Genomic DNA, 21,130 nt, shown 5'->3' with positions numbered 1-21,130 from the left:
CAGCCTCAGCTTCAGCAAACAGTGAAGGTGTGTATGAGAGAAATGGTTTAACTGACCGCTAAGGAGCACACGTCGTGCGCGCGCTAATGATGTTCTTTCCTCAGCTTTACTTCGCGTGCTCAGATCAAACGCGATCAAAAGTTCTCAGCGCGTGACAAGTTATATTTCCGCGAGAACGGGAAGCATCAGCATTTACCATCAACTTACTTTTTAATCCCGGCGTCACAGTTCAGATAAGCGGTGTGTGCATGTGTGTGTGTGTGTGTGTGTGTGCACGTACGTAACGCACACTTACCCGCAGTCCTGCGCGCGACTGATGTCCCCAAGTGAGCCAAGACACTACACGGCTAAAACATGTCCATGCCTTCAGGCGTGCGTGCGCAACTTTCCGTTCGCGGCGGTGTGTTAACCGTGTCAGAGCCTCCGAGAGCAAAAAACACACAGGAACAAGAAGCGGCGCGTGAACTGAGGATACCGGAGTCCCGCGTGCACAGACACAGATACAGAGCGCGCGAGCGAGCGAGCGTGCGAGAGAGAGAGAGAGAGAGAGAGAGAGAGAGCAGAGTAGAGCAGATCTCGCGCTGCAGAATAGAATGATGAGCGCGAGATACGTAAAAAAAAAAAAAAACGCGTTGAGAAGCCTGCTGAAGCCTCGCGCGCACTCACGCGCAACTCCGGTGAGATGAATCACGGATCAGCACGTGCAAAGAGAGCGAGATCTTACACTGTGGAGCAAATGTTTACACAGATCCAGAATAAACAAACAAATAAAACAAACAAACAAACAGATAGATAGATAGATAGATAGATAGATAGATAGATAGATAGATAGATAGATAGATAGATAGATAGATAGATAGATAGATAACTGTAACTGACTAAGGTGCTGGAATTGACTAGACTATCAATAAAGTCTATCTATCTATCTATCTATCTATCTATCTATCTATCTATCTATCTATCTATCTATCAAAATTTTCGAGGCAAAAGTATTTGCACCCCAAAAGGAGAAATAATACGTGTTTAACCTTTGATGTATGCATTAAAATTTTGTAATAATTCATTTAATTTAAATGTAATATTTAATAATAATTTAAAAAATAATTAAATGCCAGACGTATGCAAAACAATGTCATACCTCTGTTATTAATTAAATAAATCATTTATTATATTTTTGTTTATGTTTATGATTTAAATGTCTCTCTCTCTGACTGAACGCCTCTCAACACTACAGAGGAGAAAACCAAGAACCTTTCAGAAACAACAAGAGACAGATGTTTGTTAAAGTTTGATAATTAACATAAAAAACACCAGCAACCGAATGCAAAACTCCAGGATTATTGACAATAAGCAAAATTCTTTAAATAAACAATTAAAAGAACAAATCTGCCTTACCACTAAAAAATGACCATAAAGAATTAATTAAAAAAAAAAAAAACCTGTATTAGTGCTGGAAAGAATACTGTACATTTAGATCCCGAGAGTCTCTCTCAGGAACGCTGCATGAAGAATACACACCGGTCCGTCTCAGACATGTGTGTTCATAGACATATGCAAATTTGAGACAAAGATTTCCTTATTCTATCTATCTATCTATCTATCTATCTATCTATCTATCTATCTATCTATCTATCTATCTATCTGTCTGTCTGTCTGTCTGTCTGTCTGTCTGTCTGTCTGTCTGTCTGTCTGTCTGTCTGTCTCTCTACCAGCCTCCACAAGCCAAAAGACACATGAGCTGAAATACTGTGTGAATTTCACATTACATTACAAACAGATTATAAAGCTGCACTTCAACACAAATCAAGTCTTATCAGATAGAAAATATCAGGAAATCTCCTCGTGACTGTGGGATGTGTCTCCCTGGCTCCCAGTGTGACCAGTCAGAATAAACGAGTTGGGACCAGTATCACAGCCACTGTGTATCATATGGAGGAGAGTGAAATATTCAGACTGCACTGTCTATGAACTGTATACTCCAGACCAAGATAAGCAGTAATCAGTTAGCTACTAGCTAGTAGTACACACTCGACTAGCTAGCTAGCTCAATTAAGTGGATCTTCTGGGGAAGTGTCACAGCACCAATAAACTAGTCATATAATCCAACCAATCAGGCCATGTGTTCATAGAGCACTATATAGCATTGTAAGTTAGGGAACAGCGTAGCTGTTGTTTTGGAGCAGGAGCAGGTCCTTCACACACTCCTGTCTTTTCTGAGTTCCTCACACACACACACACACACTGAGTTTGTCAGAAGCATTTCACTGGACATACGTTTGATCTGTCAATTCCGTTCATGAGGGTATATCCTTCATGTTCTAGGCGGTTATGGTCAGTGGATTTCGGCTTCTATGAATCGTCAGCTGCCTCTTAAAATGCTTCAAATGTTTAAAGATCGCTCTCTGGCTAACTGCAGTACAGACTGTGTGAATGATTTGTGCAGTGAGGGATGCTGCAGTGATTGCGAGCCATTGTTCTGCTTCATTGTTGACTTTCTCAGCTCAGAATAAGCAAGCATGAAGAGTCTGAAAGGATAATTTGAGCATTTTAAATCATACAAAAATGAGACTTAAAAAAAGGAAAAGAAAGGAAGCAAACAGAGGAGGAGTTGATTCCAGGTTTGGAGTGTAATGACTCTGCAGTGAAGTATGTAAGATTGCACTTTGACAAGTTCAGCATGTTCCCTGCCCTTCAAAAACACACTCGCTGCTCTCTCCACCACGACCAGAGGCTGGAGCTATTTGAAATTCTCTGGATGTGATGTGAGAAGGTGTGAGAAGGCTCATTCGCAGTTACAGGGAGAGACGCCATATTCCAAATGCTTATCGTAAGCCGCCAGGCTGCAGAAGACTCGGGCCAGGAAAGCCGTGGGTTCTTTTCCGTGAGCCCATCGTGAGGGAATCTTCAATGCTGGAGTGAGAAGCTGGAGATAGCGGCTACGCTGCACTGATTAGACAGCTGGGTAGTGGGAGAATGTGAGATGGCTAACTTCTCACTGCAGATGTCTTGCTGAGTCGCCATGCTCTTCAGATCAATGTGACAAGAACCAGAGCAAACACACAAACCAGCTCACAAAGTAGCACTGGAAACTTCATGCGTCTTAATTATGTTATCGTTTCTATAGTAACACCAATTTGTTTGTCTGATGCTTTACGTAAACAGATAACAAATATGTTTGGATGTTGATGGAAGGAGTCTTCACCTTCTCTGCTGCAATTTTCATCTTATTAACTTTAAAAATAAATAGAAAAGTGAGGCTGGTGAGAGAATGGCCGTTTATAGCTGCTATAACGTAAGTGAGAACAGGAACTCATTTGTTTCATAGGATTAAATACAACAATAAACAATGAATAAAAGAATAAAACACTCCTGGATATTCTGCTATAGGAAAATCATCCAGTTGGACACTGAGTCTAAACGGACAGATGGAGCAGGATTTGTGGTTTTATTAAAACCAATAGATCAGTCAAACCGAAAAGCTCCGAAAGGAAAGAAGAATGTTTAACATCTTCTACGATCTCTTCAGCTTGCTAATGACTCCAGGCAGCAGGAGAATGTAGACCAGATGGATGTAGCTGAGGAGATTTTGATCAGTATGTAAGACCTTCTCCATCTGGGCTTTGAAGATGCCTTGAGAAAACAATCACATGTTTGGATTTTCTCGCTGTTTTACAGTGTGAATTAAATCTGTAAACAGCTGTAGTTTCCTAGCCGGGGAGCACGGTGCATAATGAGCGGATGTCTAATACTCATCTTAACTGGAAAACAGGATGAAAATGATGCAGCGTTCTCAGAGCGGTGGGCGGAGACTCTGAGGATATATGGTTATATTTATTACATTTATGTTTGATGGATATTAACCATCTGACAGGACAAACCTAAACAACTCCAAATAAATAGGCTTTTAAATTCCAGGAAGTTCAGGAATTAAAAAACCTCATTGGCTTCAATAAATAGGGAACATTTAATTAGGCTAAGATCTGAACGACTGCAGTATGTTCAGAAAGCAGATCTGTACTGAGGGAGTCTGTATTTCACAGGAAAATGAAATAGTTTGAGAAGCTCTGGTACAGGGAATGTTAGATTAACAGATCCAAAAGTTTCAGTCCAATATCAGCTGATAGATCAAACAGCTGCTCTGCTCTGAGAAACTCTGAGATCCCTGGTCTGAAAACTCTATAATCAATGTGAATGTAATGTAATAATCAACATCCAAGCTTATTATCTACAGCCTTTTAAATACCTGTGATGATAACCCCATCCATTCAGCCATCCATCCATCCTTCCATACATCCACTCACCCACCCACCCATCCAACCGTCTGTCTGCCAACCCACCCACCCATCCATCCATTCATCTGTCTGCCTATCTATCCATCCATCCAATCATCTGTCTGCCAACCCACCCATCCATCCATTCATCTGTCTGCCTATCTATCCATCCATCCAACCATCTGTCTGCCAACCCACCCATCCATCCATTCATTCATCTGTCTGCCTATCTATCCATCCATCCAACCATCTGTCTGCCAACCCACCCATCCATCCATTCATTCATCTGTCTGCCTATCTATCCATCCATCCAACCATCTGTCTGCCAACCCATCCATCCATCCATCCATTCTTCAATCCATCCATCCATCCATATGTCCATCCATATGTTTACTTATTTATTCATCCATCCATCCCTCCAACCATCTATCTGCCAACCCATCCATCCATCCATCCTTCAATCTATCCATCCATCTGTCTGCCCATATTTCCATCCACATGTCTATCTATCTATCTATCTATCTATCTATCTATCTATCTATCTATCTATCTATCTATCTATCTATCTATCTATCTATCTATCTATCTATCTATCCATCCATCCATCTATCTTAATATTAAAGTTCCAAAAACAGGGTTTCCAAACAGGAAAATATGTAAACTATTTACACATCTTGTCAATTCTAAAAATAGCTTTTAAATCTGTATCATATGCAGTAAGCATATTAGAGTACTTACCAACTGCCATCAAAACAGGTAACAAGGAAAAAATACCAAAATGTAGCAAAATAATTATTTAAAGTCCTGTTCAGAAAAACACTTACCATCTCAGAATAGTAAAATTGTAACATCTGTTCTCATGATAGCAGTTAGCGCATGTACAGTAACTGTCTGTGATATCTCAGAAGAGTGTATTGTGACTTAAATTATCACCATATGACCCCCATGGTCCACGCTACTGACACAATCCATACAATCAGCAGTGAAATTTCAGCTCAAAATATTTAACAACAAGAGCTTTGCAAAGATATTGTCCTGATCTTCAGTAACTGTGGGGTGATGCTCCTGAGTGAGCGATCTCTTACTTTACCTAGAGTTCACTAAAGTTCAACTAAACAACACAGAAAGAAACAAAACTAATAAAGAAACCTGCAGTGCAGGCGAAAGGAAAATAACTCAGTCCACGCTGAGTGACGTTAAACATCGTTAGACCACTCCAGACCGAACATCAACCATCAGCTCATAAAGCCACGGTTCCTCTAGGGTTCTGTCTGCTGATTAAGAAACCTGATTAAATTCATACAGAGCTAAATGTCAATTAAATACTATGCTTGAATTAATTTACACTCTTTCACACACACAGCTGACAATACCACAAATTCGGATTTTGTTTTTTAATCTAAAACTCATAACAATTGGATTTTTATTCCATTTCTGAGATTTTGATAAGGAGACATTTGAATTGTCATTACATTTATGGCTTTATTAAAGAAACCACTCACATATCATCTGTCCATCTTCAAACTATTTACTGAAAAGAGTTTTGCAGCAGTTTTGAGAAGCAGTTCAATGAAGAAAATACTTTCATTTATACATTCATAATTTATTGATGGATGGATGGATGGATGGATGGACGGATGGAGAGATAGATGGACATAAAGATGGATGGGTGGATAGATGGATGAACAGACGGACGGACAAATGGATGGATGAAAGGATGAATGGATGGATGGACCGATGGATGAATGGACGGACGGATGGATGAATAAATGATCGGATGGAGGGAAGAACAAGTAGATGGGTGGGTGGATAAATGGACTAACCTGCCTCTAACTATTATTATTGTTACTGCACGTTGCTTCAAAATGTCCTACCCCTCCCCAACTTGTCCTCCTATCATTTGTAGCACTATTTAAATCTAACTGCAGGTGAGGCAGCTCTATCTGTCTATCAAAGTTTGATATGAGAGATATGGGAGATTTCAGGATTATCAATTCTTCTGTTAGCTAGCTAGCCTGTGTGATTGTTTGCTCTTTAAACATAGACACGATTAGTCCAAAGCTAGACATATATAATGACTCCTGCAATCTATATAATCAGAATCTAAGTAACTAATTGGAGATGACTATGTAAACATGATGTACGCCTATAATATATTAGATAATTAGTCGGCAAAAGCCATCCATCATTCCTCTATAATCATCTACAGGCTAGTGTCTCATCAAATCCTACACAGGACAAAGCACACAGGTGAAAAGAAATTGAACTGTGAAGACAATTCTATTCCATTCCTCAAAGACTGTGTGAGGATTTTCAAAGAACAGCCCTGTGTCTGAGTCTTCAGAAAGCCCAGCGAAGCTCATTCAGACATGCTGAGAGAAAAGCCGCTCACCCGGGAGTGAGCTCGCCAGAGTCAGGCCAACATTTCCCCGGCTAATAGCTTTTCGGATAGGAAGTTAATTCTGTGGTGGAATTAAATTATAAAGCATGTCAAAACAAATTAACGTCTCGGTGCAAGCAGGTGCGTTGTTGACAGGCCTGGGGAATTTGTAATCTCGAAGAAGCCCTCAGTTCTATTAAGAATGTGTTCTCCTGGACGACGTTAATTCGTTGAGTTTGTCCTTTCTCTGTCCCCTGTGTGTGTGTGTGTGAAAGTCCTATAGTATTATTAATTCTCAATTTTGATTCTGAGTATATTAAGATATAATCCGTGTTTAGATTTCAGATTTCACAGAGGCTCTAAAACAAAACCACTCGAGGAACTCTGGAGAAGCTTTTTGGTACATGATTGCTATTTCACATGGTCCAGACACTTGATCCTTGGTGCTCTTCATGATGGTGGTCCACCATGCTGCAGTCCACATCAGCTGTAGAAGCTCTCAGCTCCTGGCAGTGAATGTCGAGGAACTTGATGGTCTGACATGGAGTGTTACTTCCTCCTTTAGGTTTAGTGATGGCAGGAAATAGGTTATTATGGCCAGCAGATGAGATGAAACATCTCACCTTTAGCTCACCTTTGTGGTGTGAGGATTTGCACCGAAAACATAATTTTAAAATGGTCTTGATTCTGAACACAACCGGCGCATTGTTGGCAGGGACTCCTGCATGGTGAAATGCCCTGAACCTAAAAGAGGTGATCATCACCACCTGAGTGGTTCTAACACAAAGAAACTAATTTAAAAAAAACAGCAAAGAGATGAACCTAGCCCCTACCATTTTACACAACAGCTCAAGCAAGCCACAGGATACATTAAAGCAAACATGCAATTACAAGCCAGAATCGGTTCCTGATGCAGACTCAAGCACTCAGGCCAAGTGTGAAATCGTTCCAGCCTTAGAAGTTCCTCTAGAAGGGTTCTATTTAGAATACTAGGGTTTCCATTTTGAACTATAACTATAAACTCCAGCTAGAACTATTCCCTTAAAGAACCAGGACAACTCCTTGAAGACAACTCTTGAGAATCCCTTTAACCCAAGAGTGCATGGATATTGACCATGGTTTATGGTTAACCTCCTGGTAGAGGCATAGAGTAGGGCTGAAGTTCCACTTAGCTCACTAAAGTGCTCAAAAAACCCAGAGGCTCCATGTAAAACCCTATAAACTGAAGGTTTTCCTATCAGGAAATATGGTCCATTGTATGAAGCCAGAACATTAATTATCCCAGCAAACCCTTACTTAAGATCAAGATCAAGAGGCAAGTGTAATTTTGTAATTTTACAGACGACACCAGTGTAATGAATTTACACATTTTTTAACACATTTATTCAGTGTGCAAACATTATTTTCAAAAATAACTCAAACCATTCCTTTACTGAATTCAGTAACGGCGATTTGAAGATAGTCTTGAAGAGCGAACTCTGGCACAGATGAGTCAACACGCTCATTTATTCAGCAGTAATCCACTGGCTTCACTGTGAAGGTCACACTCAGTTCCCTCCGCATCCTAGCCCATGGTTAAAGAGAGTCACAGGCTGCGCATACTAAACACACAGCACTCACAGAGCCGTGCTGAGGGGGTAGGGTTGCAGGGTCACTCTCAGCTCTTTAATTACTCAGACAGAAAAAGAAAAGCACAGGAAGTAAATATATTCTAATGAATCACAGAAGTGCAGGAGTTCGCCGTCATGCAGTTGGGTTTGAAGGACGCAAATTTGTTTATTTTTTATTTTTCACAGTTCCTCTGAGTTTTAAAGATTTAATGAGTCGGGTCATTTCGTTTTTAAGAGGTCATGTTTTGTTGTTTAGTGACATTTTGTCAAAGTTACAAGTGATAAACAGAGTGAACAAAGTGAAGAGCATTTATCAGCTGTCGTCATTTCATTCTGATATTTAAATTTGCTGAATATAATTGTCTTGCACATGTGAAATGTTTCCTTAGTGACATTTCCACTGTTTATCTCACGCTCCGAATGTTTGAAAATGTTTGCGATGACTGGCTTCTATCAGTTAATAATGATTAGCATTTCAGCTGGACAGTTGAAGAAGAGAAAATGTGGACTGGTCTGAGGCACACTGATGGTAGGGTCAGTATTTGTTGCCACCAGCATGAATCCATGAACCTTACCTACTTTGTGTCAAAAGTCCAAGAATGTTTTCTTGGTGCACTTTGAGCCCGTTAATGCCAACCAACCAATCAATTAACCAATGAACCAATCAATCACCTGATCAAGCAACCAATAATTTACATTTACTGGCATTTGGTAGATGTCGTTATCCAGAGCGACTTACAATGTATCTCATTTTGTACAACTGAGCAATTGAGGGTTAAGGGCCTTGCTCATGGGCCCAGCGGTGGCAGCTTGGTGGACCTGGGATTCAAACTCATAACCTTCCAATCAACACCTTCAGTCCAACACCTTCACAATTGAGTTACCACCCCCCCCCAATCAATCAGTTGATCTTGTCTGAATTCCACAGTCTATTTACGTATTGTTGCTGACCACATGTGTCCCTTCATGGCCGCAATTTACCATCTTCTAATACCTATCTCCAGCATTACAATGACCTACGCCACACAGTAAACATCATCTCAGTCTCCTTTCATGAACATGACCGTGAGTTCAGAGTTCTTCCCAGTCACCAGATCTAAATCTGCTAGAAGACCTCTTGGAAGCTCCATGGGGAGATTCTCAGCATGAAAGTGCGCTTGAAAAAACTATGGTTGTGAGTTGTGATGCAATCATGGATCAGGATTTCAAAGAAATGCTTCCAACATCTTGTGAAATCCATGCATTGAAGATTTTTTCAGAGTTTTGTGAGCAAAGGGAGGCTCTATTCAGCATTATTACACTGTTCCTTATAAAGTGCTTGATTAGGGTATATGTTAGCTGTAAATAAAAGGATGCTGGAAAATATTTCTTAAAAATATAAAGATATAATGTATAGAAATGTTTTAAACTTGCAAAAATGAGGTACAGGTAAATTGCAAGACTGACAGACTGAACAAAGAGAAGATGCTTTACATTTTCAACAACCGCCTTTCAAGCGGGATTCAAGATAAATATATCAGCTGAAACCTTACTAATATGAGAAAGGGAGGCAAGATTCATTTGTTCTTCCTTTGCGGATACTCCGATCTTAAACTGCAGAGCTTCAACGTAAACTGGAATGAGAACAGAATGAGAAGAGGAATTTGCTGCCAGCTTGCTGTCTCGGACATAAAGGTAACAGTGTCCTGTGTTTCAAAGCATATTCATAAAAGCACTCCATGTGCCAAGTCACTGCCTTGCATCACCCCTCCAGAATACTGAGCACCTGTTTGATGTCATTTCCTGCCCAGTGGACTATAAAGAAAACCTGCAGCCAGCTGAACCCTGGCTTGATCATAACTCAAGGAGCAGACTCAATAGGTTAAAAGGAATAATGAGCAGAAGGTGTGTCATAACTTGTACGGTGTAAAGTGATCACAGAGTAGATCACCATGAAGACAAGAATTTAGATGATTATTTTTTTTATAATATATCACACCACCCTTTCTGGTGGAGACAGCATCTTTATGAAAAGTTGAGATATTCATTTGAGTTGTAGTATAAAATGTTTTATGGATAAAGTTATGAAGAAGATCTGTAAGAGTAGCAGATGAGTGTTGGGTCAGCTTATCATTCAAACTGTGGGCATGTTTTAATGCAGGACAGTACATTAAATTAATTCAAAATAAAAATTATAAAATTGTGATTAAATAGCCTACATTACAATTTTATTTAAAAAAAAATTCCCCTTAATTTTTAGTTTCTGTAACAACCTATCTGAAAATGTCTTATTATTTGCATGATGGAATTTGTGACAGAATGGCCGCTTCCTCTCTCTGGTCATTTGCCTTTCAGTTATTCCATTAAAGTTTTCTTTCCACTTTTTCCAGCTGGAACTCTGAGCACAACAGCAGGCAGTCGAGTGGCTTTTACAGACTGCCGAAGACAGTCCTGGGCTCTGCAAGGCAAATCTGAATTCATTTCCAATATTTGAAACATTTACACAAAGTTCAAATATTCATCATCCTCACATTGATTCAAAGACACCGTTAAAACATAACGTCATGTTCGTGTCAAGGTGCAAATTGTGCAGGACGGTTTTTTAATAACCAAGTCTGCACCAGGTTTCGCTTGAGTGCATATTAATGATTATGAAGTATTAACGATCATCACATTAAACTCTGCTCATCATCTCTGCTTTTTTTTAGTTCAGGGACATTTCTCTAAGAGCATTTATCTCCAGAGAAGACACTTAAAGGACATTTTTTTGAACATTTTGTTCACTACTCCAAAGAAACTAGCACAGTATACCTCTAAGTTCTGGCTACCTCATGGCACAAATCTTCCTCAGCTTCCCATCCATTATTCATCACACAATCCATCTCCTTTCACTGCTTTTACTCTGAACATCAGGACCATGCTTAAGTCAACCACCAGACCGTGAAGCATTTGACTAAAACACTAAAAACAGGTAGTAAAGATGCCACATGTCACACACATGTCACTGAGGGGATACTTGAGAGGTTAGTGGGACACCTGGAATTTATAATACCAGTCTCTTTATCAGGAAGATGTCGTCCACCACCTAATCACTGGTGGAATGCACAAATGAAGCCACCTAAAGTAGGTGAAGTAATGGTTTGATGTCTAAAAGGTCTTGATGGTTTTTGGTATCAACCTTCCGCTCACTCTTGCATTCAGTTGGAATCTATTTTGACTCGAAGAAGGAACTTTTTAGTTTATGGAACTAAAATGTACCCAAAACTCACTCAATTCTCAAACAATGCAGAAACCCAGACAAACATAAATACAGATATACAGCTCCTGGAATACAGGCATTATTTAAAATATACAGGTTCAGAATTATTCATATTTGAGACTGGATTTGGAGCCTGTAACATCTAAGGAGGTTTGAGAATATTGTGAACCATGCAGAAGGTTTCTTTATCTTCTAAAGTTTGTGGAAATGGACGTTGTCTTCAGTTCAAACATCAAAAAACAGTGCTCCCTGTTCGGGTCACCACAGAGGATTGTTTGGTCTGCATGTTTCTATTTGGCACAGGTTTTACGCCGGATGCCTTTCCTGATGCAACCTTCCCATTTTATCCAGGTTTGGGACTGGCACTGAGAGTTAACTCTTCAGTGGCTGGATTAGCTCCCTGCCCAGTAAAGGAACCCAGGCCACGGCAATAAGAGCGCATGATCCTGCAGTTGGACCAACCTTCTAACAGGTAACTACAGGTAGCCATCAAAACAACCACAAAACAGCTAAAATGCCGATAGTATCATGACATGATCTAATTGCTAGCTAAGTGTATAACGCATGTCAAAGGTAATAGCGTTACTTCATACCTTTAACAAAGCTCTCTAATACACCATCACACATTGTGCATAAAAACTCGTGCTTCTTAATATTTAATGGAGAGGGCAGTAAAGTGCTCAAACTGTGGACAGGTACTTTGTTACCAGTAAACAGATAGGTGTGACTTCTTGCTCTTTGAGAAAGCATAGATCAAGGTGCAGGATAAGAAATGGGTATCGATCAGCTCCCTTTTTATCTGCCTCACAGGCGATGAACACGGATTACAATCGGTTTCGGCTGAAAGAGAGAGAGAGAGAGAGAGACAGAGAGAGAGAGACAGAGAGAGAGAGGGAGAGAAATGCACCAGTGGCCCTGCTGAAGCCTTTCTCTGCTCCCCTGCTGTTCTGGCCACTTCATCATCACCTCATGTTACGAGAGGTCATCTCTCTGCTTTATGTACTTCCATACTGTTTTAGTGCACCAGAGGGAGGATGAAAGTCTATTGCCCAAACTCGGTTGGAGGTGCTTTAGCTTATGGCACTGTAAGTCATAAGAATACATGCTGCAGGAAGTACAGTCCTGCTGAGTGTCCACACTGGCAAGAACACTTTTTGAGAATGTTCGAGACTGTACATTTGAGTAACTCTTTAAAAGAAAACACATACTGGCCACCTTCTGGTGCTGCTTTCTGGATTCTCTGTACTGGTAGGTTAAAAAATGGCGAATTTGTAAGAAGAGTTTAGCTTAATGGTACTGTTATCCAACCATCCATCTATCCATCCATCCATCCATCTATATTCTGTATCACTTATATGTCCTATGCAGGGGTGCCAAGAACCTAGAGTCTATCCTTAGGGACTTGGGGCACAATGCAGGGGACACAATATGCACAATCCCATTCACACACTACAGATAATTTAGAGCTGCCAATTACCTGTCTCTGGACTGGCAGAGGAAACCAGAGAACCCAGAGGAAACTCCAAAAAAAAAAAAACCACGCAAATGGAATCAAACCCTCTACCTCTAAGCTTCTCCACTTCACTCAAGTGCTGTTTTGCACCACATTTCAACACTGCTGCTATTTCAGAAGTGTGTATATGTTTACAGGAACCCTCTTTGTTTACAATCCTCTTATTTTTGTACAATGTACTGTATAATATACAGAATGTTTACTGGTCGGTGCTATTTTGTGTATCTGTCTTGAAGTGTTTTGTAGCGTCTGTTTGCACTAGGTTGCACACGTTGAACTTTATGTGGCTAGGACAACTTACTTTTAGTCCTCAGCTCTGAGTTGTTTTATGTAGCGCCAGGGTCCTGGAGAAACGCTTTTTCATGTCTCTGTGTACTGCGTCAGCTATATATAGTTGAAATGACTTACTGTGGAGATGCCAGGCAAACCAGTAAGCCGTTATGACCTATCCTACGATGAGGAAGTTTTTTATGGAGATCACATCCCATCCATATGTATGGTATGAGTGTATCAGTTGTAGCAGCCCTGCTGAAGTTCTGTAGCTAAATGTATAGCTATACATAATCTGTACACTACACTCATGCCTTGGCAAGTAAGCAAATTAGATCGATAAATTTTAAAAAATAAAAGTGTTAAGTCGACCCTACACAATACATAATGAAAGGAAATATTAATTGCTGAAGCCCAGCACATTTTACTCACCACTTTAATTATTGAACGACCGGTTTATCGACGCAGAAATGCAAAACACTCTCCCTTTTGTTTGCTATTGGCTTGCAACAGAGGTTGGTGAATTCTCAGGTTAGAGACAGATCAGTGTACAGTTGGTGTGACATGAAAGTAACTATAAATCTTTATCTCTAGTTGAAAAGGTGTCTCTCGGACGGTCATAACAAGGTTCAGGACACACCAGATTCATCCAGTCTCTAACTATCTGCCTACAAGGTGACCAACAGGGTAGGAATGAGTAATAAAACGTCCACACGCGAGGACATGCACTTCCCCAGAAAATATTATTCATGGATTTATAAATGTAAACAATGACGAATTCTATCTCTGCAGCCAAAAGTCCCCGAGCTCACGGGTACACATATAAACCAGACAATGATACAGCACGCATGAATTTTCATGCACAGCTAGCTGCACTGGCTACACACACACACACACATACGTGATGGTGCTTAGGAGAAGCAGAACACTCGAGGAATACTGATGCTCTACAGATATGCTGAAGAAGCTGGATATTAATTAACGTGATGTAGGAGAGCAGCGGCTGCTAATTTGGAAGTGGTGATGTATTAAATAATGTACATTAAAAGATAAATTATGCGTAAATTGAGCTGCTTGCCATTGTTTTCCCACCAACATTCAAGATAAGGTGAGTAAACATGCTGATAAACCCACTCCTCAGAGACAGCAATTACTACATGCTTCAAAATCCAAACACTGGGGATTTTTCATGTTATTTAGCCGAATAAAACAAAAAAAGGGAGGCCTGGACTGCGAGAAAAAATGTTGTAATGTCGTTTTTTAATTTTAAGCTACATCAGCAAATTATTAGAAGTAAGTAATCAATCGTTAGAAATTAAAGTTTCCAAAAAATGACTAACATTACTAAAGATGGCTTACTTACTGAAATAAAAGTGAAATGATCAGCTAAAGAGATAAAATAACAATGTCTTGAAATAACAGTGTAAGGTGAGATAATGAAATAAAACACCTTTTTAAATCATACTTTAACTCGTTAAGTCGAAACGAAGAAATATCTCGAGATCTTTTTTTCTATTTAGTTTATGGTCAGAGTTTAACCCCACTGGTCTATAAGAACCTAATGCATCAGCAGTATCTCTCTGACTGATGATACAGAGAGCAGACCACTTTCTACTTGGAACCTTTTTCTAAAAGGAAACCCATTTATTCATATAGTTCATTAATAGATATAGCAAGGAAGGCTTAAAGGTGCTACAGGGAACCTTTATTTGCTACAGAAGGTTCTAGTCCATTTCTGGCATTTGCATTAGATAGATAGATAGATAGATAGATAGATAGATAGATAGATAGATAGATAGATAGATAGATAGATAGATAGATAGATAGATAGATAGATAGATAGATAGATAGATAGATAGATAGATAGATAGATACTTTATTCTTTCTGAATGAAAGAAAGAAAGAAAGAAAGAAAGAGGAAGGAAAGGAAGGAAGGAAAGCAAGCAAGCAAGCAAGAAAGGAAGGAAGGAAGGAAGGAAGGAAGGAAGGAAGGAAGGAAGGAAGGAAGGAAGGAAGGAAGGAAAGAAGGAAGGAAAAAATAAGAAAGAAAGAAACCTGGGGTTTGAACCCCAGATAGGCAATGCTCATCCACATGAGCTACATATGCTCAAATTTGCTGGACCTGGGATTCGAACCCACAACCTTCCAATCAGTAAGATCCAACGCCTTAACCTTAATCAGCAAGCTAGCACATCCCAGTACATTAGCAGGTTTTGGTTGTTTTGTAGCTTTCTAAAGGACTTTGCTCTGGAAGAAGAACCATCCATTGGTAGACTCCAAGAGTTTCCTCCAAGGAACTAAATAAAGAGTGGTTTTAGGACTTCAATAGAAATGAAGAGTGTTTTTTTCTTTAAGAATATAATCATAATAGGGTGCTATAAAGGTGCACATCATCCCGATGAAGCTATTCTCCGATCCCCCGCTGAAATGGTCTTTCACTAGCACCGGGAATACGTGCTCTAATAAAACGCTTCACCAGCTGGATCAATAAGACCGTTCTGGAGCTCGGAACCTGACTATCTTCCTGAAAGAACTGACGTGAGATGGCACAAAGACTCACACTTGGGAACCTGGGGGTTTTATTTCCTCCCCACGGGGTCAGTAACCCTGCTTAATTCTTACTTCACCCTCCGGAAAACCAATAAAGAAGATCTGTAATCAAAATCATGTCCAATTCCACCTCGCTCTCTCAATCACACCCAGTATATTGATCATACATTCACTTATTCCTTCCTGGTTATTTATATGGTAATGAGAAACATCCTTGTCTTCTTTAATCTCTACTTTTTTTTGCGACATGAATAGAAAAAAAATCTCAGAATTGATGGATAGTTCAGAATATCCCAAAAATTGCTTATAAATATTCATACCGAATGTAGCTGCATAAACAAATCCGTGCTTTCTATTGTTTTCCTTCAGTCTATAGAGGGGAATGAAACGTCCTTGCACGGCTGACCGTGTTCAAAGAACGACTCGGACGCTTTGAAGGCTCTTCTACAGACAGAATAATGTTCTTTTAAGCGTGAAGCTGAGTGGAAGCTAATGTACACTCCGTCCTGCAGGATACACACCAAATTTAGCGTGTTGCATAGAGAATGCGGAAGCATATCAGATCTCCGATGGAGTTTTCGATGAATCGTATCGAAGCTGACACGAGTGAAGAAAAGGAGCTGGGATCACCGTTCGACATCGTCAGGCTCGGAGCGGGCGGAGAATATTGAAGACGCTAAACTCATATCCCGCTGCTGTTCTTGTAAGGGGATGAAAAAAAAGGGAAAGGGAGATGAAATAAAAATAAATAGAGAAAAAAAGACTGGGAGAAGAGAAATCAGATAAGAAAGGAGGAAGGAAGGTGAAATGAAAACAGCAAAAAAAAAGGAAATTGTTGAGAATATGAGAGAAAGAAAATTGGAAGAGTCGTCTAGGAGAATTGTTTGGAGAAAAAAAAGATTAAAAGAAATACTGGTCCAAGAAAACTGAAGGAAGTGAAGGAAGAAAGGAAGGAAGGAAAAAATATGAAAGAAAGGAAAAAACAAGACAGAAAGGAAAAAACAAGACAGAAAGGAAAAAACAAGACAGAAAGAAAGAAAGAAAGAAAGAAAGAAAGAAAGAAAGAAAGAAAGAAAGAAAGAAAGAAAGAAAGTAAGAGTAGAAGGTGATGAAGTGGAGAGAGGGAGAAGACTACGTTTTTTAAACTGGTGATTGGTCAGTTGTTGTGACATCATGAGAAGGAATTAGATTTTGAATCCTTCCTGAAAAAGTAAAAAACGGTCACCTTGTTTAAATCCTGACAACATGGCCAAGCTGTCAGAGTGGGTGGGGCATTCTCTCTCTCTCTCTTTCTCTCTCTCTCTCTCTCTCTCTGAGGAAGCAGGTGTTAGGATGGGAATTGAAAAATTAACACACGTGAGAAAAAAATCATGAAAAACATTCCTATGGAAAAGATTTTTGGAAGAAAATTTGTTCAACTAACTTGAAGAGTGTGATGAGGAGGAGGAGGAGGAGGAGGATGAGGAGGAGGAGGAGGAGGATGAGGAGGAGGAGGATGAGGAGGAGGAGGATGAGGAGGAGGAGGGGGAGGAGGAGGAATACAGTACAAGCGCAGTAATTACCCTGAACAGAAAGGAGGTAATTTAAGGAATTGGTTCTCTTTAGCACAGCTATATTCACGGCTCACTCTAATCTGCGGATTGATCCGGACTCCTGCTGTTCCTCCTCTCTTCACTCGCTGCCTTTCGAGTCAGACCCAATAAATCTCCTGAGTCTAAGAGGCAAACTGGCATCAGCCTAAAAGTCCTGTCTGTCCTTCTGTCTGTCAGTGAGTCTGAGTGATTTGTGAGTTTATGTTTATGTGCAAACAAATCACTGATGTCCAGCACTCGCTGATGGACTCCAAACTGCTTCGAAGACCCGGATACTCCAGATTACACCACAGCTATGCTGAAACCTGGATTCTGATTGGTCAGAAGGTGATACACATCCAGGATACACAGTACACTGGACACAAGGAAATCTGAGAAACCACAATCTGTGTTACTTCATAATCTGTTACCTCATAATCTGTGTTACTTCATAATATGTGATACCTCCTCATCTGTGATACCTCATAATCTATGTTACTTCATAATCTGTTACCTCAAAATGTTACCTCCTCATCTGTGATACCTCCTAATCTGTTACCTCAAAATATGTTACCTCATAATCTGTGATACCTCCTCATCTGTGATACCTCCTAATCTGTTTTCTCATAATCTGTTTCTTCATAATCTGTTACTTTATAATCTGTGATACCTCATGATCTGTAACAGCTCCTAATCTGTGATACCTCATGTAAAAGAACGGTAAAAGAATAAAGAAGCACCTCATTGTGATGTGCAATTACAGGAAAAGAATCAACTTTAGCTTTCCATCATGCTACCTGTGTTGATTATTTTCCTCAAACAGCACAACAGTGTGTAATCTCTTCAAGACAGTGACTTCACACCTTCCAGCTATTCTGTTTGGACCATTTGGGAGTCTGTAAATCAGGCTAATATCAGCGAGTGTACGCTGAGCCGAGGCAGCGCGGGAGGCGATACACACGTCTGTATTTACATCCGCACAAGTTTTTTTTGCAGCAGTAAACAGAGCTAATAGCAGCTTCTCTGCTCCACAAAGCGCTTATCACAAACTCAGCAAGTCAGCAGTCAGTCAGCTCTTAATTACTGTGCAGCAAAGCGTCGCAGCGCTCGTCCTCGTCCTCGCCTCCTTTTCAAATTGCCTTAAACACTCGGCTGCTCTCCCAAAATACGCTAAAGGCGACGGGCGATATTTTTTTCATTTCATTTTCGCTTCTTGTTAAGTAATGAAATGTTAAATCCGTCTCCCAAAAGCACTTCGGATTCATTAATGTGACAAGCGGCAGGGACGGGGCAGGTGATGTGGGGCTTGTTTGATTAGCGAGGTTTAGCATGCTCCGGCACGCTTCAGATCTGCTCCAAGGGATTCATTCATATGAGATGGGAAAGAAATTGGAATTAGGCTGATGAAATATTAGAACGACACTGTTGTCTTTCAGGACAATGCCGATTATGCGGCAAACAATCCACAGAACCGTGTTTCTACAGATTCCCTTTCATCTCAAAGGGCTATTGAATTTCATTTCATTAATATTATCCTGTACATGCATGCAGTCTGTAGATTAAATCCATCAATACTCTAGAAGACCAAGATCCTTCAGATCCTACAGACACCTTTACTTCACTCAGATTCATTCCTGCATTGTGCTGGTGATCTCTCTCTCTCTCTCTCTCTCTCTCTCTCTCTACTCATTGCTCCTAAGCTCCCAGTGATCCTGACTCCTTCTGCTCTCTGAATCTGCCTTGATGTCCTGCTTCTGCTTGGAGAACTTCTCATCACTTGGACTCCACTCACTGCTGCTGAGGATGGAGCACATGGACAGATACAGAAGAGTAACGATTTATTATCACATGAAGATAAGGATCTCTTCTGAGGCTGGTTCCTCTCAAGGTTTCTTCTCATTTCTCTGTTTCATGATTTATCAGGAAGTCTTAAGATGTATTTCCTGAATGTATATATTTTTTTTTATAATTTCTGTAAAGCTGCTTTGTGACATTGACTTTGTGACAAACTGAACTGAAACAGCGTGTATACAGCGGGCAGAAAGTCCAGGAATGAGGACAGTGACCAGCGCTCTGAAGATCATCCGGCTCAGGTGGAAAAATAAAGAAAAAAATAGAAACTGCTGAGGTGAGCTGTTCCCCTGAGATCAAGCTCTGTGAGTCAGTGTGTTTCCATGTGTGTGTGTTTCCATGTGTGTGTGTGTGTGTTTCCATGTGTGTGAGTGTGTGTGTTTCCATGTGTGTGTGATACTGCCTATGTAGGGGATGTTAAAGCACATCAATACTTTCTAACCCTTACAGAGATAAACTGCTTTCCCTCCAGGACACTCACACAGATTCACTGAGCTGAGCGCTTCAGATGAATATTATTATAAATAAGGATGGTGATGAGAAGGTGGTTCGTCCTCACTGTAGCTTAGGAAGAAGAAAATCAAGAGAATTTGTGTGAGTGTCCTGAGGAACATTCCAAAGGTTGTTTTGTTTTTTTGTTTGCTGACAAACAGGACTGATTTTCTCAACAGGGGGATAATTCTCTGAGTTCCTCTCTGAGTTCTTCTCTATGTTCCTGTTTGAGTTCTTCTTTATGTTCCTCTCTAAGCTATTCTCTGTGTTCCTCTCTGAGTTCTTCTCTTTCTTCCTCTATAAATTCTTTTCTGTGTTCTTCTCTAAGTCTCTCTTTCAGTTGTTCTCTGAGTTCTTCTCTGTGTTCTTCTCTGAGTTCCTCTCTGTATTCTTCTCTGAAGTTTTCACAGTGTCCTTCTCTGTGTTCTTCTCCTAGTTTCTCCTTGAGTGCTTCTCTGGGTTCTTCTGTGCATTCTTCTTTGAGTTCCTCTCAGTGTTCTTCTCTGAATTCACCTCAGTGCCCTTCTCTGAGTTCTTTTCTGTGTTCTTCACTGAATTCTTCTCTGTGTCCTTCTCTGTATTTTACTCTGAATTCTTCTGTGGTATTGTGTAAATATCAAATCATAATATACACTCATACCTATGATGAAGTCAAAGCACATCTCTCTCTCACCCACCAGCACACACACACACACACACACACACACACACCGGGATACTTGTTTTAACAATCCTGACACACACCCCCACAGACAGCAGGCTGAAACACAGAGCAAGTCTCATTCAGTTTCTCATTTCACCTCGCTGTTGGTCTGGACCCCAGTGGATGTGAGGGTCACACACGTCTCTGCCAATCAGACGACAGCGAGTCCAGATATGAGTTCAGCCCTCTCCCTATTTCTTTTTCAATTCTCACATCACCATTCATCTCTCTCTCTCTCTCTCTCTCTCTCTCTCTCTCCCTCTCTCTCACATACGTATACACACATACATGAAATGAGAGCCAGCTCCAGATTTGACAAATCCATCTTTCTAAATAAAAGCACACGAGATGCATGCTTGAGCTTTGTTTCACCAATTAGCAGGTCAGGGTCAGTCCAAGAGGCGATGGCTTTCCTGATGGCATTTCCTCATTCTCTCTCTCTTTTCCTCTCTCTACCCCCCCCCTACTCTCTCCCTCTCTCTCATTCCACCGTCTCTCTCTTTCTGTTTCCTTCTCTCTCTTAATTTCCCTTTCCATGTCTCTCTCTCTCTCTCTCCCCCTCTTCACTCATTCCCTCTCTTTTCCTCTCTCATTCCCCATCTCTCTCTTTATGTCTCCTTCTCTCTCTCCCCCTTTCTATCTCTCTCACTTTCCCTTTCTCTCTTTCCCTCCCTGTCTCTC

At 40.4% G+C, this 21,130-nt stretch overlaps 1 protein-coding gene across 3 annotated transcripts in view; it reads right to left on the bottom strand.

Moving 5' to 3' along the window:
* The window catches only part of robo1 (roundabout, axon guidance receptor, homolog 1 (Drosophila)), a 269,624-nt gene extending 269,152 nt beyond the window's left edge, over nucleotides 1-472 (bottom strand). For all 3 annotated transcript variants that reach the window (XM_058413415.1, XM_058413419.1, XM_058413416.1), the window contains exon 1: nucleotides 296-472. The gene's annotated coding sequence lies outside the window, so the exon portion shown is untranslated. The remainder of the gene's footprint in view (nucleotides 1-295) is intronic.
* Between the last annotated feature and the right edge of the window lie 20,658 nt (nucleotides 473-21,130).

The sequence above is a fragment of the Hemibagrus wyckioides genome, linkage group LG17 (assembly GCF_019097595.1).
Source record: "Hemibagrus wyckioides isolate EC202008001 linkage group LG17, SWU_Hwy_1.0, whole genome shotgun sequence".
Lineage (NCBI taxonomy): Eukaryota > Metazoa > Chordata > Actinopteri > Siluriformes > Bagridae > Hemibagrus > Hemibagrus wyckioides.
The sequence above is the reverse complement of the archived record's forward strand: the minus strand, read 5'-3'. Positions and strand labels throughout refer to the sequence as shown.